This window comes from Oenanthe melanoleuca, chromosome 20 (genome assembly GCF_029582105.1).
Source record: "Oenanthe melanoleuca isolate GR-GAL-2019-014 chromosome 20, OMel1.0, whole genome shotgun sequence".
Classification (NCBI taxonomy): Eukaryota; Metazoa; Chordata; class Aves; order Passeriformes; family Muscicapidae; genus Oenanthe; species Oenanthe melanoleuca.
Window position 1 is genome coordinate 13,256,089 of NC_079353.1, and position 22,756 is coordinate 13,278,844.

Sequence of the window (22,756 nt, forward strand, 5' to 3'; positions counted from 1 at the left end):
GTGCTCAGAAGGCGTGTGGCTGTGGCACTTGGGGCACAGGCTGGTGCTGAACATGGTGGCAGTGCTGGGTTGATCTGGTGATCCAAAAAGTCTTTTCCAGCCTTAACAATTCTCTGAGGCAGGGAAGACACTGGGTGCATGCACAGCTCCTGGGCTGACGTGTGTGTTGTCCCTCCCCAGCCCCAGGCCCCCGGTGAGCTGCCCCCGCCCTGCCACCAGCATCCCCCAGCCACGGATGAGGGAGCATCTGCAGCAGCTGTGCCACCTGGGAGAGCTGTGCCACCTGGGAGAGCTGTGCCACCTGGGAGAGCTGTGCCACCTGGGAGAGCTGTGCCACCTGAGAGAGCTGTGCCACCTGGGAGAGAGAGCTGTGCCACCTGGGAGAGCTGTGCCACCTGGGAGAGCTGTGCCACCTGAGACAGCTGTGCCACCTGGGAGAGCTGTGCCACCTGGGAGAGACAGCTGTGCCACCTGAGAGAGACAGCTGTGCCACCTGGGAGAGCTGTGCCACCTGAGAGAGAGCTGTGCCACCTGAGAGAGACAGCTGTGCCACCTGGGAGAGAGAGCTGTGCCACCTGAGACTGCTGTGCCACCTGGGAGAGAGCTGTGCCACCTGAGACAGCTGTGCCACCTGGGAGAGCTGTGCCACCTGAGAGAGAGCTGTGCCACCTGGGAGAGCTGTGCCACCTGAGACAGCTGTGCCACCTGGGAGAGCTGTGCCACCTGGGAGAGACAGCTGTGCCACCTGAGAGACAGCTGTGCCACCTGGGAGAGAGCTGTGCCACCTGGGAGAGAGCTGTGCCACCTGAGACAGCTGTGCCACCTGGGAGAGCTGTGCCACCTGGGAGAGACAGCTGTGCCACCTGAGACAGCTGTGCCACCTGAGACAGCTGTGCCACCTGGGAGAGCTGTGCCACCTGGGAGAGCTGTGCCACCTGGGAGAGAGCTGTGCCACCTGGGAGAGCTGTGCCACCTGAGAGAGCTGTGCCACCTGAGAGAGAGCTGTGCCACCTGGGAGAGCCACGCCAGCCTGTGAGTGCTCGGGGCAGGACCTTGGTGGCTCCAGGGGTTCCTTGGGTGAGTGGCACAGGGGGGCTGTGGATGTGGGGGCTGTGTCATCTCTTGGGGTGCTGTTCTCTGCCCAGGGGGGCAGCAGAGGCTCTGCTGGCAGGGCAGGGGCAGGGCAGAGCTGCTGTGAGGTGCTGGCAGTGCTGTGGCTGCAGGACACTGTTACAGGTGTCCCTGGTGCCCCAGGACAGTGAGCAATGCCAGAGCCAGGAGCAGTGAGAGCAGAGCCCACAGGGGGCACCAGCCAGGTGTGGAGCAGCCCCACACCCCCAGCCTGGGGGTCCCTGGGGTCCCTGGGGCTGCCCCTTGCTTGGTTTGCTCTGTGCCCTGCACCCTCAGCTCGTGATGTGCTCCCAGGTCTGGGCTGGCTGTGGCAGGGTGGGCAGGGGGTGCAGAGGCTGCTCCACTCTGACAAGCCAGAGCAGAACTTGCCAGCCCATGGGGAGCCTGTGTTCTGCCCCAGGACAGCTGTGGGAAGGGCAGGGCTCTGGATTTGGGCAGTGTTATTGCAGCTGCTGCTCCGTGGGGAGTGGATGTGTGCTGAAAGCAGCAGCAGGGTGAGCAGAGGGGTAAATCCCAGGCTTTCCTGCACCAGGAAAGATCTCCTGGTTTGTTCCAGAACTGACACCAGCTCTATCAGCCCACCAAAGCCAAGCACTCAAAGAGTGCAGATTTGGGCTCCCAAAGGGAGCAGGTGGAAAACCCAGTGAGCATCCAGAGGGTGCTGGGGGCTTGTCCCTGCCAGCCCTGTGGGACCCCGGGGGTGGGAGTGCTGCAGGGGCTGCTGTGCCAGCACCCAGGAATAAAACACAGCTTCTCCAAAGAGCTCAGAGTGCTGGGAGCTCAGGACCCTCACAGCATGGACAGGAGCTGGACACAAGGAAATCCATGGGGGTTTTAGCCAGGCTGATCTCTTTGCCCCAGTTTGGGCCAGTGAAAGGCAGTCTGTAGCATCCTGGGGCTGCTCTGGAAGGAGGGCCCTGGTTCTCTGCAGGATGGATTCTGGAGAGCTCTCCCAGCACCAAGGCTCTGGCAGTGGTGCAGGGATGGAAAGGAGATTTGGGAGTGAGGATGGAGATCAGACATCCACCCATGGGGTGGCTGTTATGCTGGGATGAGGATTCAGGTCCTACCCAACCCAGTCACAGCCCCTCTGTACTGCAGGGAAGCCCTTCCTCAGCCCTCCTCCTCCTCCCCCAGCAAAGGCCACCAGTGTCAGCTGAGACACAGCCACAGTCCAGGCAGCACAGGGACAGGGACAGGGACAGGGACAGGGATGGGACAGGGGCAGGGACAGGGACAGGGACAGGGACAGACAGGGACAGGGACAGGAGCAGGGACAGGAGCTCAGGGGAATTTGGGTGTTCCCTGGAAGTGACATCAGGTCCCTCCTGGGTGAGACAAAACTTGCTTTTGGCTTTGGGAAGGAAGGCCTGGGAGCAAACAGTCCCAGTCCCCATGGGGCACAGAGTGATGTCCTCAGGGTGGGAGAAACCTCTGGGTGTCAGGGGGTCCCCCCACTCCTCAGTGGGATCCCCTCCCCTGGGGCACCCAAACAGCACGGTGGGAGCAGCAGCCCCAGCTCCCTGCCCCCAGCAGTCATCAGCTGCCTCCTTTCCTTCCCTGCAGCTGCTGCATTTCTCTCTGGGCTGTTTTTTTTAATGTATGTGACACATGTTTGGTTGGAAGCGCTTAATTGCCTCTTGGGATGCGTTTCATTTATTCATTAAGGGAGAAATTGGAGTTGTTGGGTTTGCTTTATTTTGCTATTTTTTTTCCTTTTTTTTTTTTTTTCCCCTTCTCTATCCTGTAAGGAAAGGGTGAGGAAAAAAGCTCCACATGTGCCTCCAGCATGTGTGTGCCCAGCCTCTCTCCTCAATGCCTCTCCTGTTGCTCCTGACCAGGAGAGTGTGATCCCTCTCCCGCTGGGACATGAGAGCACAGGGCCCTGGAGATGTCTTTGCTTGTGCTGCTCAAGGGTCAGGCCAAGGCTGTGTGCATGGAATGTGCTCCTGTGCCACTGGGAAACCCCTGGGTGGGAATGGTGGCACTTCCCAGTTTGCAGACTGCAGGATGGGTGTTGAGGGTTGGTGTCTGTTGCCCTGGGCTGTGTTTTCAAAGCAGGTCTGTCCAAGCCAAGCCCTGCAGATCCATCTCCTGGCTGAGCCCAAAGCAGGGTCACACCCCTCCTACCCTGGGGACAAACCCCCAGGCACACTGGAGTGGAGAAATGGAGATTCACTGGGATGAGCAGCAATCCAGACAGGAAATGGGTTTGGGTTGTGAGGAGACAAGAAGGAAACTGGGGACAGAGGCAGGCAGGGATGGAGGGATGGATGGAGGGATGGATGGATGGATGGATGGATGGATGGATGATGGATGGATGGATGGATGATGGATGGATGGATGGATTGATGGATGGATGGTGGATGGATGGATGATGGATGGATGGATGGATGATGGATGGATGGTGGATGGATGGATGGATGGATGGATGGATGGATGGATGGATGATGGATGGATGATGGATGGATGATGGATGATGGATGGTGGATGGATGGATGGATGGATGGATGGATGGATGATGGATGGAGGATGGATGGATGGATGGATGGATGATGGATGATGGATGGATGGAGGATGGATGGATGGATGGATGGATGGAGGATGGATGGATGGATGGATGGATGGATGATGGATGGATGATGGATGGATGATGGATGGGTGGATGGATGATGGATGGATGGATGATGGATGGATGATGGATGGATGATGGATGGATGGATGATGGATGGATGATGGATGGATGATGGATGGATGGATGGATGATGGATGGATGATGGATGGATGATGGATGGATGATGGATGGATGGATGATGGATGGATGATGGATGGATGATGGATGGATGGATTTGCTCTGAGCTGCCTGAATCCAGAGAGCTGAGGTGGTGGATGCTGCAGTGGGAAGATGGGGCAGAGCCAGACCCACAGGGTCCACTGAGGGCAGGTGGATCCCAGCCCCACACATCCCTCAGGGCTCCTTCCCAGAATCTTTGGTGCCAGGGATCCTCCCCCAGGACCCTGCCCCAAACACAGCTCTGGTACCAGGGGTTGCTGTGCCTTGTTTTTAGGGTTTGATGTTTTATTCTTCCTCCTCCTCAGCTCTCATCAGCATGAACATTCCCACTAGGAACAGGTGGGCTGGAAGCCTACAGGAATTTTCTGTCCCTTGTGAGAGGCTCCCTCCCTCCCTCCCTGCCTCCCTCCCTGCATCCCCTTTGCTGTGTCCCAGTGCCCAGAGCAGGAACAGCCATGGGTTTTAGGGGCTGATTTCCTCCTGAGGGGCTCCCTGCATCTCCTGATTCTGTGCTGCTGCCCTGGGCTGAACCCCCTGAAGGCTTGTCCCCTGGAAAGGACCCTAGGACACTCTCCCTGCATTCCTCCATCCACCAGTCCCTGAGGAGCACAAATCCAGTCTCTGTCTTCCTGCAGAGTGTGCCAAACATTCAGGTGGTTCCCAGAGCCCTGGCTGTGGGGGATCTCATGCAGCAGCAGATGTGGGGGTTGTTTTTCTGTAGATTCTGGGAAGTTCCCCCCAGCCCAGCAGTGCCATGTGTCTGGGAGGAGAATGAGCTGCCAGGGGCTGGATGCAGCATGGGCTGGGATTGGCAGGGGGTGGCTTCCAGCATGGAATCCCAGCTCTGGGAGAGGCAGCCCTGCTCCTGGGGGCTCAGCACAGACCCTGCCCAGTGCAGGTGAGCAGCTTGCCCAGCAGCAGATGCCAAAATGGAACAGATCCCCCCCCACCCCCAGCCTGGCTTCCCCCAGCCCTGGATCCACATCCCTGTGGCCCAGGCAGCACCTGGCCCACGCTCCCAGGGATGCTCCCCCCTTTCCAAAGCCCTTGTCCTGCTTCCAGACAGCTGCTGCAGACCAGGGAACCTTCTTCCCTCTGCCTCCTCCTCCTCCTCCCACTCCCCACGTCTGGAGGGAGAGCTCAGCTGGGGCTGTCTGTGCCAGAGACAGGCAGAGGGAAATGGGGCTGGCTGGTGCTGCTGCCATCGGGCTGCCTGCCAGGAGGCTTTGGCTTTATCTCCCCAGCCAGGCGCCCTGGGAAGGGGCCCAGGGGCTGCCTGGGGCAGGAGGAGGTGCTGCTGCTGCTCTGGACCCCTGGGCTGGCTCCAGAGGGGTTGTTTTCCTTCCACTGCCAGCACTGCAGCACTCACACAAGAAGGGATTTGCAATGCAGAGAAAAGCCTCCCACCCGCCCGCGGCAGCGTGTGGGCAGGCAGCGGGGCTGGCAGCAGCTGTGCTCCTCTCCTGGCTCCAGCCTCCTGCTCCATCCTGCCTCTGGCACCCCACCCTCCAGCTGGGATCATGGGGACCCCCTGGGCCCCGTGCCCTGGGGCAGAGCTCTGCCCTGCAGCCGTGCAGGTGATGCTCTGCTCCCCTCTTCCAGCGCTGGATTCCCCCAGCCACAGCTGGCACAGCTGGCACAGCTGGCAGCACCAAGTGCCTTTCCTGGAGTCCTAGGCATGGAGAGCACCGTGGGGAGGCAGTGCAGGTGCAGGACAGGGAGAGTTTGGGGTCTGTGATCAGTGGGTCCCCGAGGTGTGGCAGATAAAGGCAGGACGTGGCTCTGGGTCCCCTCAGGTCTTGCTGGGAGAGTGAGGGTGGCTGGTGGAGGTTGGGTTTGGATCTTGACTGGACCAGGAATTCCACACAGGACAGGCAGGAATCCCCATGGGCTGGGTGGGAGAGGGCACCATCCCCAGATTTGGAAACCAGTGCCTGCCATATCCTTTCCTGGGAAGGCCACCACCCTCTGCTCCCTGCAGAACCTTCAGTGTCACCCAAGGGGAGAAGAACCCCCCTGCCAGGCCAGAGCAGCTGTTTGTGCCCTCCTCAGTCCCTCTGTGGGGCAGGAAAGGTTTGGGTGGTCCCAAGGTCCCCCTTACCTGAGGCTGGCAGGAGGGACATCACGGTGCTTTGGGCTGCTGCTCCTGGGAAAAGGGCTGTGGTGGCTTCCACTGCTTCCCCCTGAGCTGGGGGTGGCTCTGGGGTGATCTGTAGGGAATGCCATGGCATTGCTGGGCTCTGGGTGTCCTGACCCAGGTGGGACATTCATCCCTTCTGCAGCATTGAGCAAGAAGCCCAGAGCTCCTCCCCATCTCCTCATTCCCCCCACACCCCCTGAGCCTGAGCCCCATCCTGGGCAGAGGAGGATGCACTGCTCCCTCCTGAGCTGTCACCTGTGCTGTCACCTGGCTGAGCCAGAGTGGGAGCTGTGAGGGCCCTGTGCTGGGAGCACTGGGGTCTCAGCTGCTGGGGACCCTGCAGGATGCCTTTCCATGGAAACCCAGGGAGGTAAAGGGGCTTTTGCTGCTCTCCTGCTTTGCCAGCAGCTGCTGGGCTGCTTGTGTTCCTCTGTGCAGGGACTGGAACTAGACAAGCTCTAAGGTTCCTCCCAACCCAAAATATTCTATGATTCTACACAGATAACTCTGCTCCCTCCCCAGGGGTAGGGTAGCAGGAAGGCAGGAATTTCTCCAGCTTCCAAAAGGAGGCAAAAGCACCCCCTGAGCCTTGGGGGGCTGGGACCCCCGGGACTGCAGGCAGGGCTGTGTTTTCTTGCTCAGAGCACAACTGTCAATGGCAAAGTCTCGGCACAGACATCAGTGCTGAGAAACACTGTGGGCTGGGACATTTTGGAGAAGATTTTTAGCTGCAGCAAAGAAATTTGGCAGCTTGGAAGCAATCTAATCATCCTCCTCCCATATGCTTGGTGCTATTTAAAAGGGAGCATGTACCCGATTCCTTCCGACCAGCACGCTGACATTTCCACAGTGCGTTTGGAAATAAATTTGGCATCCGCTGTCAGAATCTCAGCTTGAGCCCAGTGTGGCTAATTTGGGCTCTGGGTGCCTCTGCAGAGCACCTTTCCCTGCTCACAGATCCCCAGGGAGCCACAGCAGGGGCTGCCCACGGGCACCTCCAGGTTTGGGGACTGGGGACAAGGAGAGACTGGGGGCCTGGCTGGTGGCTCAAGCAGCCCCTAAAGCTGAGGAGGCTTTAGGGTGGTGCCTGTGCCCGGCTCTCCTGAGCCACAGCCCAGCGTGGAGGCACAGGGAGCTATTGCTTGGGCTCTGTCCTGCTCTGGAAACCTCTCTGAAACCTCTCCTGCCTAACACTCAGGGCTGGCAGGCTGTGGAGGGGCACTTGGGGGGCATTTAAGGTCCCCCCAGCTCCCCTCTCCCGTCACACAGCTGGAGGGCCGGGGGGATGCCCGGGGCAGTGAGAGCAGAGGGGGATGGCAGCGCTGCCCCAGCTGTGCGGCTGCTCCGGGCTCAGCTCCAGCTGCCCGGGCAGGAGAGGGGCAGGAGAGGGGCAGGAGAGGGGCAGGAGAGGAGCAGGAGAGGGGCAGGAGAGGGGCAGGAGAGGGGCAGGACAGGGGCAGGACAGGGGCAGGAGAGGGGCAGGAGAGGGGCAGGAGAGGGGCAGGAGAGGGGCAGGAAAGGGGCAGAAGAGGGGCAGGACAGGGGCAGGAAAGGGGCAGGAAAGGGGCAGGAGAGGGGCAGGAGAGGGGCAGGAGAGGGGCCAGGAGAGGGGCAGGAGAGGGGAAGGAAAGGGGCAGAAGAGGGGCAGGAGAGGGGCAGGAAAGGGGCAGGAGAGGGGGCTGCTCCTGCCTGCCCTGTGGGGACAGGTGTGTCACAGCTCGCAGGTGTGACATTCAGGGGTGGCTCTGTCCCCGTCCCACAGCTATGACATTCAGGGGTGGCTCCTGTCCCTGTCCCACAGCTGTGACATTCAGGGGTGGCTCTGTCCCCATCCTGCAGGTGTGACATTCAGGGGTGGCTCCTGTCCCCATCCCACAGCTGTGACATTCAGGGGTGGCTCTGTCCCCATCCTGCAGGTGTCACAGCCAGGGGTGGCTCCAGGCGTGCCGGGTGTTTGCAGGGGCTGTGTCTGGTGTCCTTGTCCGCCTGTCCCCGTGGGTTGGCTGGGATAGATGGGCTGTCCCTGCAGATGACAGCAGGTGCCACATCTCTGAGCGGGAGCTGTCCCCTCCCCTCATCCGAAATCCCAGCCCTGGCCTGGCCAGAGGAGCCCGAGGGGCCGCAGGGCTGTGAGCACACCCACCCGGGGCACAGCCTTCCTCCCCTCCTCTTCCTCCCGAGGTTTCGGTGTCCCCAGCGCCGCACGGGGTGAGGGTGGCGGGGAGAGCAGCTGGAACCATATGTTGGGATTAATGGGAATCCAGTCTGGGAGCCATCCCTGTCCCCGCTCCGGGCCATCGGCCTCGGCAGCGCCGCTGGAGCGGGGATCAAACCCAGTGAGCCGTGAGCTGAGCCCGCCAGAGCCACGCCCAGGGATTAGCGTGAATTATGGAGATGGGAATCAGGCAGCAACCCAGGCATGGACAGTGTCTTCAGGGGGTGGCAGGGCTGGAGCTCCGCCCTGCAGGAGGTTTCCTGGGATCTAATTAGCTGTTCAATTAACAGCCTCTCCTGGCCAGGGCGCTGCTCACCTCCAGCTCTGCAGCAGCAGGGCCTGGCCGTGGGGACAGGGGACACGGGATGGCAGAGGGTCCTGGGCTGTGGGCACAGCCAAGGAAACACGTTGAGGTGGGAAAAGAACAGATCCCTCTGGAGCCAGGCAGAGCTGGGAGCTGATGTCTCCTGTGCCCAGGCTGAGCACTGGGGCGCAGGGACAGGCTGGGGACATGCTGGGGACAGGCTGGGGACAGGCTGGGGACAGGCTGGGGACAGGCTGGGGACAGGCTGCTCCCCTGTTCAGTGCCTGGCAGCCCCTGGGATGGGTGATTTGCTGGGCTGGGAGCAGCACTTCTGCCCTTGGCAGGATCTGTGAGTGGGGCCTTGAGAAAGCCCCCCTGGAATGGCTCCTCCTTGTGCCTGAGGATCTCTCTGGAGCTCCTTTCTTTCCCAGTACTCTGCAGTGACACGGGGTGTGGGATGTGCTGTGTCCAGCAGTGCCCTGACCCCATCCCACAGCCCAGGAGCACCTCAGCAGGGCCAGCACCCCGGGGTGCTCTGTGCCAAGGAGCCCAGCGGGTGCTGGGAGGCTCCTCCAGGACTGGGGCTGCACTCAGTCCCTGCCAGGAGCCAAAGCCAGGCTGGGCTGGAATGGGAGGATTCTCATCTGGGCCATTTTAGCATGTCCTTGGCTGAGGACACCCCTGCCAGGCACACCAAAGGGCTTTGCTTGTGCCTCAGGCCAGGCCTGGCACCAGGATAAATTATTCCTGATGCAGGAGGCATCTGGCAGGGATTCAGCTGCAGCCCCAGCTCTCCTCTCAGCTGCTCCTCTGGGCAGATCCCTGCTGGGGAAGCCTGGGCAGCAGGAGAAAAGCCCCCCTGGAAGGTTCCCTGGGGCTGATCCCTTTGTCCTGCATCACCCCTGTGTGGTGGGACATCCCTGAGCACCCACACACCTCCAGGACCCCCCTGCCCTGCCCAGCCCTCCCCTCCGCCCTGCATGGCTGGCTCCTGACCCCTGGGAGTGTCCCAGTCCCACCAGGGACATCTCAATCCCCACAGCTGCCCTGGATGAGCAGCAGAACACCCACAGCCCCTGGTGCTCACTCGCTCCCCTCTTTTTCAGGTTGGCTGAAAGAGTTAAAGTTGTGGAGTGATAAAGGAAGCTGGAGAATCTGATAATTATGGAATCCCCAAGTGGCTTGGGTTGGAAGGGACATTAAAGCTCATGCAGTTCCACACCCCTGCCATGGGCAGGGACACCTTCCACTATCCCAAACTGCTCCAAGCCCCAGTGTCCAACCTGGCCTTGGGCACTTCCATGGATCCAGGGGTAACCACAGCTCCTCTGGGCACCCTGTGCCTCACAGGGAACAATTCCCTCCCAAAATCCCATCTGGCCCTGCCCTCTGGCTGGGGGAAGCCATTCCCCCTTGTCCTGTCCTTGCAGACCCTTTGTTCCCAGTCCCTCTCCAGCTCTCCTGCAGCCCCTTTGGGCACTGGGAGGGGCTCTGAGCTCTGCCTGGATCCTTCCCTTCTTCAAGCTGCACACCCCAAACCATCCTCAGGAGCACCATCTGCTGCTGGAGCTGTGCTGCATGGCTGCCTTGCCCTTGGAGCCCCAGGCTGAGGGATTCCTTGCCCTGGGAATCCTCCCCAAGCTCTGCTGTGCTCTGGGGGCAGCTGGCACAGACCCAGCCCCGCTTCCACTGGGGGGAAGGGGCTCATCAGCGAGGGAGGAGCACTCTGCACACCCCCTGTGCCTGCTATTGCTATAATAAGTCTCAGTCATGTGTCTGGAAGGGCTGAAGGGAAAATCTATTTTTCTCCTGTTTTCCAGCTCTGCCTGTGTGACAGGGCTCAGCGGGCACGGGCCAGGCGGAGCCAGCGCCGGCTTTTCCTGGTGTTTGTGTGGGTTTGCACATGGCAACCGCAGACAGAAAAACCTTTTTTTTTTTTTTTAAAGAAGAAAAAGCAAATGTGTTTGTGAAAAGCAGCTCGAATTTGCAGGGAAGAGCCAGGAGAGGGGCAGGAACACAGACAGGGATGGGAGCACACTCTGTTCTGGCACTGTTGTGGTTTCTGCCACGCAGCCCAGCCTGGGGGTTGTGCTCCAAGGACACCCAAAAACAGCCTGGGCAGGTTCCTCATGGACAAGGGGAAGCAGGTCAGCCTCAGGCTGGAATTCTGCAGGGAATTTCTGTGCTAGAAAGGATTTGGGTTTTCAATGCCTCATGTTGTGCCAGGGAAGGTTTAGATTGGATATTAGGGAAAAATTCTACATGGAAAGGCACTGACACAGGCTGCCCAGAGCAGTGGTAGAGTCACCATCCCTGGAAGTATTCATAAATCATGTGCATGTGGCACCTGGGGACACGGGGGAGTGGTGGCCTTGGCAGTGCTGCCTTAAGGGTTGAATTCAACGATCTCAGAAGGTTTCTCCAACCCCAGCAATTCCATCCTTTGGGAAGCAGACAGAGGGAATGGAGAGGTCAGGCTCTGCCAGGGCACCTGGAGCAGCACCTCAGATGTCTGGTATCACTGGTCAGTGCTGGTCACCACTGGGACGGTGCCACCACAGCCTCCCAGCCGTGCCAGGGCCACCACACTGCTCCTTGCTGCTGCTGCTGCCCTGGAGCCCCACGCAGGCCCTGGCAGGCTCTGCTCCTGCTCCTGCCCAGGCTGCTCAGCCTGCTGCTCCCTCGGGAAGCTGTTCCCAGCTCCGGACCATCACGTCCCTCCCACGGCTGCTGCATGCGTCACTTTTTTTTCCCCTTCCTCACACAACTGCCCTTTAGATATTTATACAGTGTTATCCTGTTCCCCCTCCAGCACTGGCTTTCTAGGCCATACAAATTAAATTCTCTCAGTCTGTGCCCGTAACTCATCCTCCCCAGCCCTGCCTCCCCCCGGCTGCAGGTTCAGCCTTTTTCCTTCTCCGTGCCTCGTGTCTCTCTCCAGTAAGAGCCTCCCTGGGAATTGTAGGGCATGCTCCTACCACAGCATAAAAATAGGATTAGAGCTGTTTTGTCCAGTGAAGGATTGCTCTGGGCTCCCACCTGCAAACCTTGTCCCCACAGGGATGCTTCCAGCTCTCGGTGTTTGCTGCCATGCCCAGCCCAGTGCCCACCTCCTGCAGCAGCTCCTGGGGCACTGGGGGGGTCTGTGGGACACCCCACAGCTCTGTCCCTGTCACCAACCCTCAAGGGCCGAGCCCAGACAGTGCTGCATGGCCAGCTGGACAGGGAGGTGTCGCTGCCTGCTCCACATGTGCCCCAAGTGCCCCACACCATTCCTGCCCCATACCAGGCCCCCCCACAGAACAGCCCCCAAGCCTGGCTATGGCTCTTGTGCCCTCCAAGTGCACCCTGAGCCCGAGATACGAGTTACAAAACCCCTCTGCCCCACATCTGTGGGTGATGGTGTCCCTTAAACCCTCATCCATGCACCCCTCAATCCCACACCTTGGAGCTCAGTGCCTCCCTGGCTCCTATCTGTGTGTCCTTGTTCCCCCTTAACCTCACATCTGTGGGTCCAAACATCCCCCAGACCCAGTCTATGGCACCCAGCTCGCCCCTGACCCCCATCTGTGAGGTTCAAATCCCCATCTGAGGATCCAAACACTCAACTCCCCACTTATGGATCCCAATACTCCCTGACCCCATCTGTGAACACAAACCCCATTTATGGGGCCCAAACACCCATTTATGTATCTGAACACGCCCTGGATCCCCACTTATGGGTTCCCCATCCATGCCATATTTATGAGTCAGGGTCACCCAGGCCATGTGGTCCCACAGGTGACACACGATGGTGTTGGGGTGTCACAGCTTCTGCAGGGACTTCACCTCCTTGTTGACATCCTGCCACTTCTTTAGGACAGAGTTGAGATCACAGGGGGGGAGGATGTGGGGCCTGGGTGTGGGGTCTGTCCTCTTTCCTGGCTGGGGGGCCTCGGTGTGGACCCCAAATGCCAGTGTAGATGTGCAGCCTCAGGAATTCCTGCCTGGATCCTGCAGGACGCCCTCCTGGCTTGAGGCAGCCCCAGGTGGCTCTGGGGCAGTCCCTCACCTGTGCTGTCCCCAGGATGTGCCAACAGGGGCTCCTCCCCTGTGCCAGACACCCCACAGTGACGCAGGGGGAATTTGGGGCATCCTGGAGCCACAGCTCTGGACAGTTTGCTTGGAAACACTTGGAGAAGAGAGGATCTTGTGGGAGACAGGACTGCAGGAGGCCAGCTGTGCCTCTGTGTGTCCTTCTCCAGACCATGACCTCTCCCTGGAGTGGCAGGGATTCAACCCCTGCACTCCCAGCTCCAGCCTCCTCCCCACGCTGCCAGCTGGGGCTGTGGCAGGGGGAAGGCACAGGAACATCCCCCAGCTCCGTGGTGGGACAGGTCACAGAGCTGGGAGTGCTCCCCAGGTGCCATTCACACAGCAGCCACGTTCCATTTGATTCCTGTTTTCCCAGGAGAAATAGATTCCATCTCCAGTTGCTGTTGTCACTGGCTGCAGAGCTGAGTGCCCTCAGCAGAGCTGGCAGAGTTCCCTGCCTGGCACAGATCCCAGCTCCCACCACTGCTGTGCTGACCAGAGGCACCTCTTGGGAGAAATCTGGGCGTTCTCATCAGCCAAAAAGGTTTCTGTAATTGTTGCATCCATAATTCCTGGGGTTTGTCCCTGTATTCTGCCAGGCTGTGAGTTTGTCCAGATCTGCTCCTGGGGAGCAGGGAGCTGTCTGGGAGCTTGGGTGGTGTTATGGAGAAGGGGATGAGCTGGGGCTTTGCAGCCACTGTGTCCCTGCCCCTCCTCCTGAAGGATTCTGTTCTTCTCCCATGATGTCTCCTTGTTTTTTCCTGACCCTTCCCTCTGTGTGTGAGCTCAGGAGTCTCTTGGCTGTTGCCTGCAGGACGTCCAGGGTCTGCAGAGTTCTGGGGGGTCACTCCATCCTTTAGCACCCTTCATCCTTTCCTCACTGGGGTGAGGACTGAGGAGGATCACCCCATCCTTTGGGATCCCTTCATGCTCTGTGGATCACAGTCTCGTGTTGTGTGCTCAGCCATGGGCCGATGGATCCAATGGAACTTGTGGATTTGGGAGGGGCTGGGCTGTGTTTGGCAGGGGAGGGTTGGGCTGAGCTGAGTGGGAGTGCAGGAGGGCCCTGGTGGGATCCCAGGGCAGGAGCTGGCAGGACACAAGCACAGCCTGCCCCCATGGGTGCCTCAGCCTGACCCCTGGGTCCCCTCCCAAGCAGGATTGGCTCTGGGGTGTCCGTGGGGACAGGCTTTGTGCTGTCCTTTGTGTCCCCAGCCCCACCCCACTCCTCTGCACTCTGCCTGTTCAGCCCCTTCAACCCTCGTGCTTCCATCCTCATTTTCCTTGAAGGAGAAATCTCTGCAGGATTTGCCCTCTTTGAATCTGACAGAGACTCTGCAGGGACTTGGAATGTCTCTGCCTTCCTGCGGCTCTGACAGGGCTTTGATGGCTCTGTTTCATTCCCTCCGTGGTGCCAGGGAGGTACCTGGCTGCTGGAGACAGAAGGGTTACCCCCTTGGTGGCCATGTCAGCCTTTGGGAAGCCTTTGGAGTTGGGGACATTAATCCTGAAATGGAAAACCTGCGTGGACAAGGCTGGCTGGAAAAGGAAAGCACTGAGCTGCTGGGGAGGCACGGGTGGGGCTGGGAGCCCAAGGACAGCACAGAGGGAAAGGATTTGTTTTCAGACTCCCTGATTCTGATCTCAGTGTAGGATCTCACTTGGCAGTGAGGCTCCTGCGTGATTCCTGCCATCCCAGACCTGAATCCCTCTGGATTTCCAGGTTGTGGTTCAGATTTCTTTCCCTGGCGCTTGTGCGTTTCTGCTCCGGGGATAAGAGCAAAATGAAATCTTGTTTCCCACGCTCTGGCAAAGCCATCAGTAACAACGGGAAAAGCAGGGTGTGAGGGCAAGGAGCAGGAGCCTGGAGACCTGGATTCCCAGCTAAACCAGTGCTCAGGCCGGCAGGGCACAGCAGCCTTGGGTTCTGTAGGGAAGCCTGGAAAAGCACAGGCACAGAGCTGCTGTCTGTGAGTGGCTCTCCAGCCCTTTGGCAGCACAGTTTTACCATCCATGGCATTTTTTGGACATAAAGCATCACTCCCAGGAGTGAGGAGCTAGAGCATATCACTCCACACGGGAAGAGGGATTTTCTGCAAGGCTGGTGTGGGATAACAAGTGGTTCAGTCATTATAACCTGATCTGTGCCCCTGGGCCCCCTCCCAGCAGGGACAGTCCATGGGTGCCTGTGCCAGTCCCCTCACTCTGGTGGCACCACAGCATCCCATCCCAGGCTGTGGGGTTTTCCTGATGTCTGGAGAAGGCTCCTCTGCCCAGGAGGGACATCACCCTGCACACCCTGGGCAGGAAGGATACTGCCAGGGCAGGGCCAAGCCAGGCTCAGGGGACAGGATGGATTTCAGTAGGGAATGGGGACTAGGAGAGGGCCAAAGGCTGTCTATGAAAAACCTCAGAGAAGTCAGGGACATGTCCCAGGAGCAGGCTCCTCCAGAGGTATGTGAGAATCTGCCCCATCCACCAGGTGATGGAGAGGAGCTGGGGATGGAGCTGGGCTGGGCAGCTCCATCTTCTCCCACACTGATCAACCTCTCTGTGCTCCCAGGACATGGGGAAGGGGCTGCCAGGCTGGGCTGGAGCTGGGCACAGGCACAGCAGCCTGAGCTGACTCCTGGACAGGCTGGGAGTGCTGGCAGGAACAGCTGGAGTGCTGGTCAGAGAAACCTTCTCATTGTCAGAGACAGGAACTGCCCTGCACTAAGGCAAATTAAATTTTACAGGCATCTAAAAATTTAATTTGAATATAATCTCCTTCGCCAGAGCCACAAGTCCCTGATAAATATTTTATTTTCCTCCAAGTAAAGAGGCTTTGGGATAATTAAAGCAAACAATGAGTCCTCCTCTCCTGTGAGCAGGGGCAAGGCCGTGGCTTGTTCCCTGTGTTCCAAGGCAGGAGATGCTCCCTGCACTCCATGTGCTGTATGGAGCTGTCTGGGAATGCAGCTCCCAGGGAAACAAGAGAGTTCTGCTGCTTGCAGCAGCTTAGGGAGAGAACAAGTGGAAGGTGGGTGAGGGGGTCACTGCCTTCCCTTTTGAGGATCCATTTTACCATCAAGGGATGGGTCGCTGCTTTCTCAGCCACATCCTGCACCCTCTGTTGGTGCTCTTTGCTTTCCTCCCCGTGGGACATTTAAAAAAGGTTCTTTTCCAAGCTCACTGCTGGTGGGAAATGCACCAGCAACTGGAGATGCCATAGGTGGCACTTCAGACAAGGAAAGCTCTTCCCACCTGGCTGAGGAAGGGAAGAGTTTTCTGTGCACTCACAGCCAGGGGTCCTTGCCAGGTAACTGAGCAGCAATAGCTGCAGGAAGATGGATGGGGGAGAAGCAGGTGTTCCAAAGGATCCGTGTTCCTGGCCCTGGCAGAGCTGGGCTCAGTGCAATGGTGCTGTCACAAACAGAGTGGCTGCACCGAGCAGAAAAATGAGGCTGGCAGGAAACGCCATCAGAGCCAGGCTGGGAGAGCTGGGAGCGTTCACCTGGAGGAGAGCAGCACCCAGGAAACCCCAGAACCCCTCCCAGTCCTAAATGGGCTCCAGAAGAGCTGGAGAGGGACTTGGGACTTGGGATGGAGGGACAGGACGCAGGGAATGGCTTCCCACTGCCAGAGGGCAGGGCTGGATGGGATGTTGGGAGGGGATTGTTCCCTGAGAGGGTGGGCAGGCCCTGGCACAAGGTGCCCAGAGCAGCTGTGGCTGCCCCTGGATCCCTGGAAGTGTCCCAGGCCAGGCTGGATGGTGCTTGGAGCAGTTTGGGATAGGGAAAGGTGTCCCTGCCATGGCATGGGGTGTGACTAGATGAACTTTAAGGTCCCTTCCACAAATCGTTCCACACTTCTGTGATTCTGTGAAAATCTTCCACTCATCCAGGTGTCATGGATGGATGGATGGATGGATGGATGGATGATGGATGGATGGATGCATGGATGATGGATGTATGGATGTATGGATGATGGATGGATGGATGGATGGATGGATGGATGGATGGATGATGGATGGATAGATGATGGATGGATGATGGATGATGGATGGATGGATGGATGGATGGATGGATGGATGGATAGATGGATGGATGGATGGATGGATGATGGATGGACAGGTGGGTGTCAGGGATAGCCAGATGGCCACCACTCTCACCTCCCCCTGCATCAGCCACACTCAAGACATGGAGTACAGGCCCAGTCCCCTGCAGTCCCTGCAGGCAAACCAGGCAACAAGCCCCCAGCTTCCTCCAGACCTTCCTTTCTTCCCACCTGCCCTTCTGAGCACCCATCCTGTGACACCCCCAGAGCTGTCACAGCTCCCAGTGCCCATGGAGGGGCTGGTGGTGGGGACAGAGCCCTGGGACTGTCCCCCAGGGCAGGGCTGAGGGTGGCACACCCCAGTCTGTGGCTATGCAAAGACAGCTCTGTGCACTGTGATGGGCCTTTCTCTTTCAACTTTTTTTTTTTTTTTTAGCACTCTGGGATCCTGCTTGCAAAAACAGCCATAAAGAAGTTAAAACGCAATGTGCTGGCTCAGAGGAGTCGTTCAATATCCTTATTAAAGATCTGCAGTGCTGGAGCTGGAACAGTTCCTGGTGCTCTGAGAACACCTTTCATCTCCCCAGTTCCAGGCACTTTACAGGAGCTAATGAATTAAACTTCATAACAGCCCTGTGCAGAGCCCGCACACCAATTATTCATCTGGGGGCACAATGCAGGCATTAAATAAAAATAATAAGCTGGTTAATTCTGTCTCTTCTCCGGCCTGGGGATTGTCTCCAAGCTGATTTCAATTCTTTCCCATTCATTCACTGCTAATGGTCCCTGGCTCTCCTGTGCGGGGGGGGTGAGCAGGAGTTGGTGGCAGATTTGGCACTTCGGGTCTGAGCAGGGGCATTGTCTGAGCTCTGCTCTCTCCAGCCAAGCACCAAACCTCAGCTCCTCACTCTGGCTCAGGAGAGTTCTCAGCAGGTGAATCACTTCATGTGAGTCCTGGGAGTGTCCTGTGCAGGGCCAGGAGTTGGACTCGATGACTGTTGTGGGTCCCTTCCAGCTCAGAAGTTTCTGTGAGTTTGTGATTCTGTGAGATTCTTCCCTCTTGCATTGGAGCAGATTCCTTGGGGTAGTGCTGAGAGGAACAGAGAGAGCTGGTTTGGTTTGGTTTGGTTTGGTCTGGTCTGGTTGGTTTGGTTGGTTTGGTCTGGTCTGGTTGGTTTAGTTGGCTTGGTCTATTTTGGTTTGGTTTGGTTTGGTTTGTTTTGGTTTGGTTTGGTTTGGTTTGGTTTGGTCTGGTCTGATCTGGTTTGGGTTGGTTTGGTTTGGTCTGGGTTGGTTTGGCCTGGGTTGGTTTGGTTGGTTTGGTCTGGTTTGGTTGGTCTGGTTTAGTTTGTTTGGTTTGGTTGTTTGGTTTGGTTTGGTTTGGTTTGGTTGGTTTGGTTGGTTTGGTTGGTTTGGTTTGGTTTGGTTTGGTTTGGTTTGGTTTGGTTTGGTTTGGTTGCTTTGGTTTGGTTGGTTTGGTTTGGGTTGTGTTGGTTTGGTTTGGTTTGGTTGGTTTGGTTTGGTTGGTTTGGTCTGGTTTGGTTTGGTCTGGTCTAGTCTGGTTGGTTTGGTCTGGTTTGGTTTGGTTTGGTCTGGTTTGGTTGGTTTGGTCTGGTTTGATTTGGTTTGGTTTGGTTGGTTTGGTTGGTTTGGTTTGGTTTGGTTTGGTTTGGTTTGGTTTGTTTGGTTTGGTTTGGTTGGTTTGTTTTGTTTTGTTTGGTTTGGTTTGGTTTGGTTGGTTTGGTTTGGTTTGGTTTGGTTTGGTTTGGTTTGGTTTGGTTTGGTTGGTTTGGTTTGGTTTGGTTTGGTTGGTTTGATTTGGTTTGGTTTGGTTTGGTTTGGTTTGGTTTGGTTTGGTTTGGTTTGGTTGGTTTGGTTTGGTTTGGTTTGCGTTGGTTTGGTTTGGTCTGGTTTGGTTGGTTTGGTTTGGTTTGTTTTGGTCTGGTTTGGTTTGGTTTGGTTTGGTTTGGTTTGGTTGGTTTGGTTTGGTTGGTTTGGTTTGGTTTGGTTTGGTTTGGTTTGGTTTGGTTTGGTCTGGTTTGGTTGGTTTGGTTTGGTTGGTTTGGTTTGGTTTGGTCTGGTTTGGTTGGTTTGGTTTGGTCTGGTTTGGTTGGTTTGGTTTGGTCTGGGTTGGTTTGGTTGGTTTGGTTTGGTCTGGGTTGGTTTGGTTTGGTTGGTTTGGTTTGGGTTGGGTTGGTTTGGTTTGGTTTGGTTTGGTTGGTTTGGTTTGGTCTGGGTTGGTTTGGTTGGTTTGGTTTGGTTGGTTTGGTCTGGTTTGGTCTGGTTTGTGTTGGTGGGGCAGACAGAAGGTCCTTGTCCCAGCTCCTGAGTTCCAGGAGGGTGGTGGTAGCTCTGGGAGGAAGGAGATGAAGGCTGAACACAGTGGGGACATGACTGGGCAGTCTTACCAAAAAATCTCTCAGAATCATGGAATCCTTGGGGTTGGAAAAGCCCTCTAAGACCATTGAGTCCATCACCCAGCACTGCCAAGCCTACCACTGACCCATATCCCCAGGTGCCACATCCACACATCTGTTAAACCCCCCAGGGATAGTGACTCCTGCCCTGGACAACCCATTCCATTGCCTGGCCCCTCTTTCCGTGAGGAATCTCCCCAGCTCCTACAAAGAATCCATGAACTGTCTTGGCTTAGCTGTCACTGCTACAGCTGAGGGTGACAGTAATAACTGGAGAACTGCCCCAGCAATGCTGAGGGGTCCCCTGCCCCATGTCCATGTCCAGCCAGTGGAGAGAAACTGGGAGAACAGGGAGTGGTGGCAGCAGGCACTGATGGCACCTGGTGCCAGGGCCACAGGGCATCAAGGCTACAGCACATCAGTGCCAGCCCCAAGGGCTGTGCCACCCTGGGAAATGGGGAAGTACAAATGGTTGGTGCCTGTCCAGGCCCCTGTTCCTGGCACATGTCAGGATGTGCTGGAAGCTGGGATGGATGAGCCACAGCTGGGAGGTTGCTGGCTGTAGGTCCTTCCTGGCTGGCATGGGTGATGGGCAGTGATAGATATCCCTGTGCAACCAGGGGCTGGTGGGTGTGCTCCAGGGAGAGCAGAGCAGCACGGGTCAAACCAGAGGCACCAGTGAAGGGATGAGAGTACAGCAGAGCTCTGACACCCTGGCTCAGGCTGTGCCCTCAGGGACAGTGCTGGACACCTGAGGGAAGATGTCCCTGCCCCTGGCAGAGTGTTGGAATGAGATGAGCCTTCATGCCTCCTCCAATCCAAACCATTCTGGGATTCTGTGATACATGAATGTGCTCTGTGGTGGCCTCAAGGTGTCCATGGAGATATGAGAGGTGTCCCTGCTCCATCCCCTGTGGCAGCACCTCCGTGGGGTCAGGGTGTGACCCAAAAGCAGCCATGGCAGCTGCACACATTTTCCCTGTCCCAGGAGGATTACCAGCTCAGCCTGGCAGTGGGGGGGCAGGACCAGCCCTCTGCAGCCATGGGATGCCTCCTCACAGCCAGACAGACCCTGGGCTCCCACCCTCAGAGCCACTGGGGTGACTCCCGGGGACACTGGGGGTGGTTCTTCCCATCCCTTCCTGAGCAATCTCCCCCTTCTGCTGGTTTCCATGGCGAGTCTTTTGGGCAGTAACTGCAAGGAGGAGGATGCTGAAGTCAGTGCTGTGTTCATTTGTACCAAGGATGCTGTCCTCGCTCTGGCCGTAACTGTAGCAATGAGCAGCCAACAAAATAAATCTCCAGCTGGAGCCTGAGTCTGGGGACTTGGAAGGGAGAAAATTAGAGGCAGAAGATCCCAGGAGCTGTCTGGCTTGCAGGGATGTGGGATACAGAAGTGCTTTGCTTGGTATCTCCCTGTGACCTGGAGGATGATTCCCGAGAGCAGGGGAAGGAGGGGCACGGGCTCCTGTTGCCAAACCAGCCAGGAAGCACATCCCAGAGGGATGCTGAGCTCCACCCCAGCAGCGGGAGGCAGGAGCAGCAGCCATGAGACACCAGGAGCCAGCAGCTCCTTTGGGATGGAGCAGCAGTGCGCTCATGGGCTGCTGTGGGGCCAGGCACATGGAGGGGGTGTGACATCGGGCACAGGGCAGTGCGGGCTGGGGCTGGGCACCTCTGCTCTGCCCCCAAGGATTTAAGGAATGCTGGAGAGAAGAGCTCCCAGATTATATCTTGATTTTGCCTGGTCATTTCCGTGTCACTGACCAGAAACCAAAATGATTTCTATGCCATTCTGAGCATAAAAAAGTGTTTGGGATCCAGGAGCAGAGTGGGAGCAGAGGGTGAGTGAATGCGTGTGGAAATAGCGTGAGATTAATTACAGGAGCAACACTACGAGTGTTGATAAATCCCTCCCGTCAGGAGTGTGCCCGTGGTCCTGTAACTATCTGCCATTCTCAAGCTGGGATGAATGAAGCAGCTAATTGTTCGCTGTGCTGAGAGCAATCCTCAGGGAGCAGCACATGCCATGGAATGAGTCAGCTCCGTGCTGGCAGGGCTGTTATCAAATATTAGAATATTTAGCTGGGCGATCTCTCCCCGTGCTCGGCGGCGACGGAGAAGGGTGTTGTTTTCGTCAGCGTATAAAGAAAGAAAGAGAGACATCAGATACTGTTTGTTTCCTGATGAGTGGAGATCTGGCAAAAAGCAGAATCGTTTCACTCGTTAGTGCACTTGTGAAATGAGTCATGTGTGCTTCAGCACCGCTTCCAGAAACTTAATTGAAAGTTCTGGTGTCTGTTGTTGTACGGGGAGAACCATATGCTAGTGAAAGACAGGGCTTGTTTTTTATAGTCCAGAACGATTAGAACTGCATCAAAATCCCAACTGTCGTGGCAAGGTGTGGGGAGAGCAGGGATAAATCCGGGAGGTTCTGCTGGAAAGATATCAAAAAGCTGAACACAACAATACAAGAGAGGCTGTTTGTGAGAGCCCAGCTTTGCTGGGCTGTGTGGTGGTGGCGATGGTCAGTGCCAAATGCTCTCTTCAGGGTGGTGGGACACTGCCCCAGGCTGCCCAGAGCAGCTGTGGCTGCCCCTGGATCCCTGGGAGTGCCCAAGGCCCGGTTGGATGGGGCTTGGAGCAGCCTGGGACAGTGGAAGCTGTTCCTGCCCGTGGCACAGGGTGGGACTGGGTGACTTTAAGGTCACTTCCAACCCCAAGCATTCCATGGCTCAGTGATTCAGGGCAGCCCCTCCAGCACAGGATGGGATGTGGGACACAGCCCCGTTTGCCAGGTGCTTGTGCTGCCCAGGTGCTGGCCCATCTTTCATCATCCTGGTTAATCATCCCATGCCATCCCATTCATCCTTTTTTATTACTACTTGCAAAGATCTTTTGGCTGGAGAATGGAGTTGGTGAATAACAGGCTGGGAAACAAACAGCCCTGGTGACGCCAGGCTCCAGCAGCCACGGCTCTGCAGTGCTGGGAGCACTGCTCCCCAGGAGCTCCTGGAGAAGCTTCCTGCAGAGCAGCTGGGGTCCCTCTGTGACCATCTCATCCCAGGCTGCCTGCAGCTGCCCCACAGAGCCTTGCAAGCAGCCCCTGCACCTTGGTTCTGTGGGAGCAGCACGAAATCCTGGCACTGCCCTGTGCTGTGGGACATTGCAGCCCTGCCATCGCTGGGGTGGGCAAGGACAGCAAGGAGGGCAGGGGGAATTTGTGCAGCCCCATCCCAGAAAGACACAGCCCTCTCCCATCTCCAGGGTGGCCACAGGCACACAGCCTGCCAAGCATAAGGGTCACAAGGAGCTCGTTTATCTGGCTGGGAAGGAGGTTCCCAGAGGGTTACTGAGGTTTGATTCCTGGAGTTTTTCCCTGAAAATGTTCAAGGACGTGGGGCCCGGGGCAACCTGGCATCCTGCCCATGGCAGGGGGTTTGGAACAAGATGAACTTTAGGGTCTGTGGTTCAGTGCTTTAGTTGGGATTTCAGCCTGGAGACTTCTGACAGCTCCATCACCGTGACCATGACCCCAGCACATCCCACATCTCTCCCATGTCTCCTCCACCCACTGTTCCATGTTTAGTCCCTTCCTCCTTCAAGTCACCTTCAGCAAAGCTCTGACACAGGTGCAGGATCT

General features: G+C 57.4%; 1 protein-coding gene across 5 annotated transcripts in view; it reads left to right on the forward strand.

Moving 5' to 3' along the window:
- DLGAP4 (DLG associated protein 4) overlaps positions 1-22,756 on the forward strand; it is a 121,090-nt gene that overhangs the window by 20,187 nt on the left and 78,147 nt on the right. For 2 of the 5 annotated variants that reach the window (XM_056507105.1, XM_056507103.1), the window contains one exon: positions 181-1,032. The gene's annotated coding sequence lies outside the window, so the exon portion shown is untranslated. Of the gene's footprint in view, positions 1-180; positions 1,078-22,756 lie in introns of those variants that run through there. The other 3 variants (XM_056507099.1, XM_056507102.1, XM_056507101.1) reach the window with 3 other exon arrangements.